Here is an 8,549-nt window from a genome sequence, read left to right as displayed (position 1 = left end):
TGGTATATATGTTCCGTTGCATACGTTCACGTAGAAGAGTAGTTTTTCAGGAAAATTGTAAAGAGGGGGAAATTTTCAAGTGTCATGTAATTAATTTGGAATGCTAGATCATTTTTGCATTGTTAAAGGTGGTTTTCCAACTTTTTTAACGTTTTTGATAACAGGGGGAGGGTATGTATGACTTTGGGTAACGTATCATACATTATCGAAGAGCAAAAAAAAATTTTAAATATCAACTAACAGTGGTTTCTAAGTAGTATTATTTTTGTATACTTTTTTCATACATATCTATGTTCCGCTGCATAGATTTACGTGGAAGGGTAGTTTTTTGGGAAAAATATAAAGAGGGGGGAATTTTGACGTGCGATGTAATTAGTTTGGATTTCTAAATTATTTGTGCATTGTTCAAGGTGGTTTTTCAACTTTTTAAACCTTTTTGTTTACGAGGGTAGGGTATGTATGACTTAGGGCTAATTTTTCGGTAACGTATTATATATTATCAAAGAGCAAAAAAAGAGCAAAAAATATCGACTAACAGTGGTTTCTAAGTTGTACTATTTTTCATGCTTTTTTCATACATACATATTTTTCGCTGCATAGATTCACGTAGAAGGGTAGTTTCGGGGGAAAATTATAATGAGAGAGAAATTTGCAAGATTCATGCTATTAATTTTGAGTCCTAAATCATTTTTCATTGTTCAAGGTAGTTTTTCAACTTTTAAAACGTTTTTGATCACGTGGGGTGAGTATGCATGACTTGGGAGTAGTTTTTGTGGGAACGTATTTTATATTATCAGAGAGCAAAAAAAGAGCAAAAAAATATTGACTAGCAGTCTTTTCTAAGTAGTATTATTTTTTATTCTTTTTTCATACATATGTATGCTACGCTGTATACGTTCACATGGAAGGATAGTTTTTTAAGAAAATTATAAAAAGGGGGGAATTTTGAAGTGCCTTGCAATCAGTTTGAAGCTTTAATCATTTTTGCATTCTTCAAGGTGGTTTTCCAAATTTGAAAACGTTTTTGATTACGAGGGGAGGGTATGTATGACTTAGGGGTAGCTTTTGGGTAATGTATTATATATTATGGAAGAGAAAAAAAGAGCAACAAAATATCGACTAACATTATTTTCTAAGTTATATTATTTTTTATGCTTTTTTCATACATATGGTATATATGTTCCGTTGCATACGTTCACGTAGAAGAGTAGTTTTTCAGGAAAATTGTAAAGAGGGGGAAATTTTCAAGTGTCATGTAATTAATTTGGAATTCTAGATCATTTTTGCATTGTTAAAGGTGGTTTTCCAACTTTTTTAACGTTTTTGATAACAAGGGGAGGGTATGTATGACTTAGGGGTAGTTTTTGGGTAACGTATTATATATTATCAGATTGCAGAAAAAAGAGCAAAAAATATCAAATAACAGTCTTTTCTAAGTTGTACAATTTTTTATGCTTTTTTCATACATATATATGTTCCTTTGTATACGTTCACGTGGAAGGATAGTTTTTCGAAAAAAATTATGAAGACGGGGAAATTTTGAAGCGTCATGTAATAAATTTGAAGTTCTAAATCATTTTTGCATTGTTCAAGTTGGTTTTCCAACTTTTAAAACGTTTTTGATGACGAGGGGAGGGTATGTATGACTTAGTGGTAGTCATTGGGTAACGTATTATATATTATCAAAAAACAAAAAAAGAGTAAAAAATATCGACTAAAAGTGTTTTCTAAGTTGTACTATTTTTTATGCTTTTTTCATACATATATATTTTGCGCTGCACAAATTCACTTGGAAGGGTAGTTTCGTGGGAAATTATAATGAGAGAGAAATTTGCAAGTTTCATGTTATTATTTTGAGTCCTAAATTATTTTTCATTTTTCAAGGTGGGTTTTCAACTTTCAAAACGTTTTTGATCCCGAAAGGTGAGTATGTATGACTTGGAGGTAGTTTTTGGGGAACGTATTATATATTATCGAAGAGCAAAAAATGAGCAAAAAAATATCAATTAACAGTTTCTTCTAATTTTGATCATTTTTATTGCTTTTTTCATACATATGAATCTTCTTTTGCATACGTTCACGTAGAAGGGTAGTTTTGGGGAAATTACAAAGTGGGCGAAATTTTTAAGTGTCATATGAATAATTTGAAGCCCTAAATCATGCTACATTGTTGAATGTAGTTTTCCCATTTTGAAAACGTTTTTGATCACAGGGGGTAGTTGTGTAGATCCTGCTAGCGCCTCCACCCTTTTCTCTGACGTTTAGAGAGCAAAAAAAATTTTTTAGCATAAAATTAGCAAAAAAAAAACCAAAAAAATATGCCCTATTCCATTTTATAATTTGCCTTGGTGGCGGCGCGGAGTGGACGGACCTAAAATTGAACTCATGTTACAGTGTTTCATCGAAATATTCGAACTACGTTTGCTTATACATATCGCTTGCAGTATTCATTTGAACAATAGTTATTTTCTCAAGCATTTTTTTTCAATAACTAAAAAATGAAATAAAGTAGAGTAAGTACAATTATTTTTATGACTGTATAGAGTATAGAAAGAATACATTCATCACTTTTTAATGATTCAAACAAGTATAATTTGTTTAAAGAATTACTTTTCCAAAAATACTTAACAAAATCGTAATTAACTGTATGTCTTCAATTTCATTTAATTTTTGTAGCTTTCGAAAAATAACTGTTCGTACAAATAAAAATTGTTTGAACGAATAGGAATTTGTTAAACAATAGAAGAAATGTTTCAAAATTATGTAATTATTTAGCATATTGAAGTAGCCGATGGCACGTATTAATATTCGAATTTGGATAAAAATTAAGGATTGTCTTTCTCCAGAAATGAAAAATTTCGATATGTTGGAGGGGAAAGGTATCTTGCTCTGTAGCTCGAAAAGCGTTTTTTGAACCACTATAATGTACCTTTTTTTAATTTTCCACTTTTGGTCAACTTTTAAATTATAGTGAGTTAATAATTAATTTGAAAGTTAACAAATGTACGTGTTTAAAAAGGTTGTTATTTTGTAGAAATTGTGGATATATTACGTGGTTGGCAGTTTTACAGTTGGAAGTGTTATTCTTTGGTTAATATCTCATTTGTGAAATTATAAAGATTCTTTAATTCAAAATTTCTATTTAATTCTTTTTTACCAATAACTACACAACCACACCAAAAAAGTGTGCGGATCTGGTAACAAGATCCACGTATTCCTATGGATTTTGGGGCGCTGAATTCAAATTCGGTATCGAAAATCACCCATCACGTCATGGTTGAGCCATAACTTCAAAAAATGACGAAAAATCATGCACTGAGGCAAATAAATTACAAAATAATGCCAGTAATGCAAATTTTCCCTTGAAAAACATGACGACAACTGTGAAGGATCAACACTTTCCTGATATAAACTTATTTAACATAACTTTACCCAACAGAACATGACCTCACCTAACTAATTACTATTTAAAAAATTTTCGTTTTCTTTTGAACGAATAGTTAATGGTTAAATTTAAAAGCACAGTTAAATAATTAGACAACTAAATTTGTTGAATTTTATTCTTTACTACAGTGTGATTTTAGAAATAATTTTACTTTCATTGAAATAATTGTTAAATTCAACACAAGATTCCTTACATTTCAATTTGGAAAATTTAAAGTTAACAAATTATGTAAAATTCAAAATTAAAAACTTTCGGTAAAAAAAATTTCGAAGGAAAATTGTTTTACAAGAAATCAAGGAAAACATTTTTGAAATGCAATTTTCCTTAACACTTTGTATTCTTACTACTCTAAAAAAGTGTTTCCATCAACTTTTTGTCAATGCGGAGAAGAAAAATTTTTAAAGAATATTTGAATAATGATTGAACTACAAAGTTTGTTAAATTTTTTATTTTTACTACAGTGCAACTTTTAAGCGAAAAAATTTCATTTTCACAGATATAATTCCTTATGGTAACAGAAACATGCATTAATTAACATTATTTCTGTTATATAAAAAGAAACTGTTTATAAGGTTTTAAATAAAAAAAAATGTTACCATAAATATACGTCGTTAAAATTAATTTTGCAAGATTTCATCGACTGTTATGTTTTCTGATAACTTTTGAAAAATTTGATTATTTGTTACAAAATGTTCCTACTACATTTTAAATATTTTTTCATCAATTGTACTTAGTGAAAAGATTTTGTTTAAAGAATACTGCGAGCTATATTGTCTTCAAGTCACCTGACCCTAAAGCCAACAATGTACATTAACAATTCTTAAAAGGTTTTTTTTAGCACCAATATCATCCCCCAGCGAATTTCAAGATATTATTATTTCTAATAAAATTCTCTTTGAATAATTTTTGGAATTTTAAGTTATGTCTGAAATTTTAGATAACTATAACAATGAAAATCTGACCGCTTCGCGTGCGCATTCTCATCGCGCGCTACGCGCGCGGCTCGTTTCGATCGCAACTTTGAGCGCGCTGAGGGCGCGCGACGGTAGAATCTCGCGCTTCGCACTCTAACATAATTACACCTCGCGCTTCGCGCTCGGATATTTATTCTTTGCATTTGGAATGCTTGAAAAAAACTTTATCAAAAAGATCTCTTTAAGATGGCAGTATTTATATGCGTCTTCATATTCTGAATTGTCTACTTAATTAAGTATAGTCAAAGATTAAGTTTCTCAAAGCTCTGTAGGCTTTGAGGTACACATTCTCATCGGGACGCTCGCGCTGCGCGCTCGATTTCCGACAGAAATTTCTAAACAGGTTTTGTTAAATTTTTTTCTCGTAACTTTTGTCGTTTTTCCACGTATTTTTTTTATTTTATTTTTTTCAACGTTATTTATCACGAATAAAACAAAAAGTAGGCGTCCTATCAAGAGGTGATTCTTAACGAAACTGTAGATCTTTTTTGGGATAACCATTTTTGTTAATTCATATTTTTTTGGATCCTACATAGTTTGTCCACAAAATGGAATTTTTTATTTTCCATTATTTTTTGTGCAATAAAAATTTGAATTTTCGATTTTTGAAGATAATCTAAAAATTTGTTATGATAATCTTTTAGAGCTTTCAAAAATAAATGTTTTTCTTCTCTTGACTTTGCTTAATATCGTGCGTTTTTCGGCTTCAAATTTTGATTTTCGGTTAATTAAAAAAAATTTGAAAAAAAAGTCATGAGGATAAATTGTTTGTTCTTTTTAATACTATAAATATCCCTACATAGAATTTTCAAATTCAGAAATAAGTGGTCTTAAATATTTTCAAAATGCGCTGACTTTTTGAATTTTTATGAAAAATGGCTGGTTCACGGAATCGTGCTTTCTTCTAGGACCTAAAAAAAGTGTGCCAAAGATGAATTTGATTCGTTGATTTTTTCGAGAGTTATCGTGTTTACGGACGGACGGACGGACGGCCGGACAGACAGACAGATAGACGCCATCGTGAAAACATGATTTTCGGATTCAGGGGGTCTCGAAACGTAGAGATCCGTTAAAAAAGTGTGATGTCAAATTTCCAACAATTCTAATACTTTCTCAATCAGAAATGATGAGAATGTAAAAAACAATAGAAAACAATTTAAATCATCTCAGTTACGCAGTGGGAATTGGGAGCTAATAAAAATTTGATATTCATATTGGAATTGTGAAGAATCTATGTATATTTATTTACTATTATATTCCCAAACTCGTCAACATTTTAGGGATATTGTCCACCTAATAGTATTTTTAATTGAGGAATAGGCGAGAAAATAGCCAGTAAACAGGCAAGTTGAAACGCATAGGGATTATCTTTATGTGGGACTCTTCATCGACCCTTGTCTTAAGCCCGATACACACATTCGGCATTCGGCGAATGCCGAGCAAATGTTCGGCGAATACCTAGTAGTGTGGATGGGTCTAGCCTAGGCGAACATTCAGCATTCGTGCTCTCCACTACTAGGCGAGCTTCCAACGCGAGCACTTTGGCGAATATAGGCGAGCAAGTGCAATTTTTGAGGGCGTCCACACATTCGGGTACATTTGGCGAACATTTTTGCTTTTATTACGTACATATTGCTATTTATGTTGGTTATTTATTTAGGAATAAATAATGTTGATTTGTTTTTAAACATTTTTTAATGTTTCTATATTAATTATTCTTTTGTTATGCATTTTTTAATTCTTTTAATTGAAAATGTACTCTTGAAAATGAAGATTATTGATTTATTAAGAATTAACTGATCATAACGAAATAATAAATTTTGTGGAATTTTCCATGGTTTTTGTTTAACGTAATAATTTCGTATAGTTTATAAAGCATTGGCTTCGTACAAAAGTAACGAAAAATTCTATTAAAATATTATTAATTTGTAACTCTTTTTCAAAAGGTCAAATAAGTTTCCTGATTACAAATATCTTGGTCGGGTATTTTAAATCTGGCTCAATTTGTGTTTGAACAATTTTTTTTTAAGTTTTGAACAGTGATGATCAGGCACAGAAAAAACTATTGGCGCTAATCATATTGTTTACATTATAATTAACGATATAAAAAAAAGGTTAATCGTTTATAACTTGAATATTGCGTTGTGTCGGGGGGCGTACATTTATAAAACATACATAGTTTATAAGGCCGTGAATAATCAATTCTGGTTATTGAGGATCATTATTTATTTTAATATTTATAAACAATTTAGCAAAAGAGGTGGTGAAGAATAAATGCTATTAATAACTTTTGTAGGGTGCAAACTTCAGTTTCATAATTCTCAAAAAATTTTTTAATTCCTGACGATTAGCATTCAAATACCAAAATTTTAATCTTGTAACATGTTCAAGATCGGATATTTTAGCAAAAAATCAAACAATATTTCAGATACAAAATTAAAATTTTCAAATGTACTTATATTTATCTTAAACAAAAATGACTTTTCTGCCATAGGAGAAGAGATTTTAACAAAATACTTGAACTTTCAATAAAATAAACAAATTTTCAAATAATAATTACATTTTCATCACAAGATCATGAATTCTCTCTCAAAAAAAAACTATAACTGTTAATATTTCGAACGAGAAAGATAAAATTTCAGTTAAAAGAATTAAAGTTACCACCAAAAACGATTTTTCATCAAATAAAGGTTTTCAGTAGTGAAAGACAAAAACATTTACCTAAACTGTTACATCTTCGAGGCAAGAGGAATTAACAAAATAGTTAAACTTTTAACCGAAGAGATAAATTTTCTACCAAAAATATGAAACTTTGATCAAAACTTATTTCTAAACAAAATAATTCAAAGAGAATAGTGAATCCTCAAGCAAAGAAGATTGATTTCCATCCAGACAGATATATTTTGATATTAAAAAGATAAATGTTTAAAAAATATATTTGAATTTTCATTTTCAAAAATGTTAGTCTGATTGTTCACAATAAAATATGAGTCAAGCAAGAAGTAAATTTTTTGTTGAATCTTCAAACAAAAAGTTGTTTTTTTTTATCAAAAAACTGTAGTAAAATTCTGGTTAAACAGACAAATTTTCAAATCAATACAAAAGTTTGAAAAAAATACATTTTTATTTGAAAAAATGTTTAGTTGACTTTTCAACATCAAAACATAAAAGACCAGGAAAGTTTCTATGAAATAGTTGAATCTTTAATAAAACTTTTGATTTTTCGACAAAATTGAACAGGATTTTTTAATTGATAACAAAAACAGTTGCATTTTGATATGAGAAAGATGAATTTTTTACTAAGGCAGATGAATTCTTAAATCAAAAAGACAAATTTTAAAAAAATTGAATTTTCACCTAAAACAGATTTCATTTTACTTTCTAAAACTAAAATAAAAATGTAAACTATTCAATTTTCTACAAAATTGTTGAATTTTTAACTAAACACCAAAATTTTCAACCGAAAACATATGTGTGTTATATTTAAAATATAACACACAAATTCTAAACAAAACAATAGTTGAATTTTCATTCAAAAAAGATTTTAATTTGACCTTTCAACATCAAAATATGAGTTTTGAACAAAAAGTAATATTTCCATGAATGTACTAAAATGTTGAACAAAACAGTTAAATTTTCAGCCCAAAAGTGTTGAAAATTATTGAATTTCCATCCAAGCAGTTGCGTTTTTACCCATGAAAGCTACATTTTCCACTAAAATAGATGAATTTTCAAATTAAAAGGACCAATTTTTAAAGAAAAAAGAAAACGGATGGATTATTCCCCCAAAAATATTTTATTTCACTTATCTACCACCAAAATGTGAATTAGAATCAACAAGATAATGTTCTACGATTTAAGGTAAACCGACCATTACTAGCACAGTTACGGAAAGCCAACTAAGATAAAAACAATTTTAATGACAGATAAAAATAGCACATTTTGAATAACAATTTACGGAGAGAAGTTTTTAGTCCACCGGAAGATTTCTTTTTCCATTCAAGAGATCTATCCTCGATATAGACGGTGTACGAGGGTGGATTGATAAGTTTCCGGCCTGACCAAGAAAAACAACGTTTTTAAGATTTTTTTTTTTTATTTCTCAACATAATCTCCTCCAAGGCTGATAC

This window comes from Belonocnema kinseyi, chromosome 9 (assembly GCF_010883055.1).
Source record: "Belonocnema kinseyi isolate 2016_QV_RU_SX_M_011 chromosome 9, B_treatae_v1, whole genome shotgun sequence".
NCBI lineage: Eukaryota > Metazoa > Arthropoda > Insecta > Hymenoptera > Cynipidae > Belonocnema > Belonocnema kinseyi.
The sequence above is the reverse complement of the archived record's forward strand: the minus strand, read 5'-3'. Positions refer to the sequence as shown.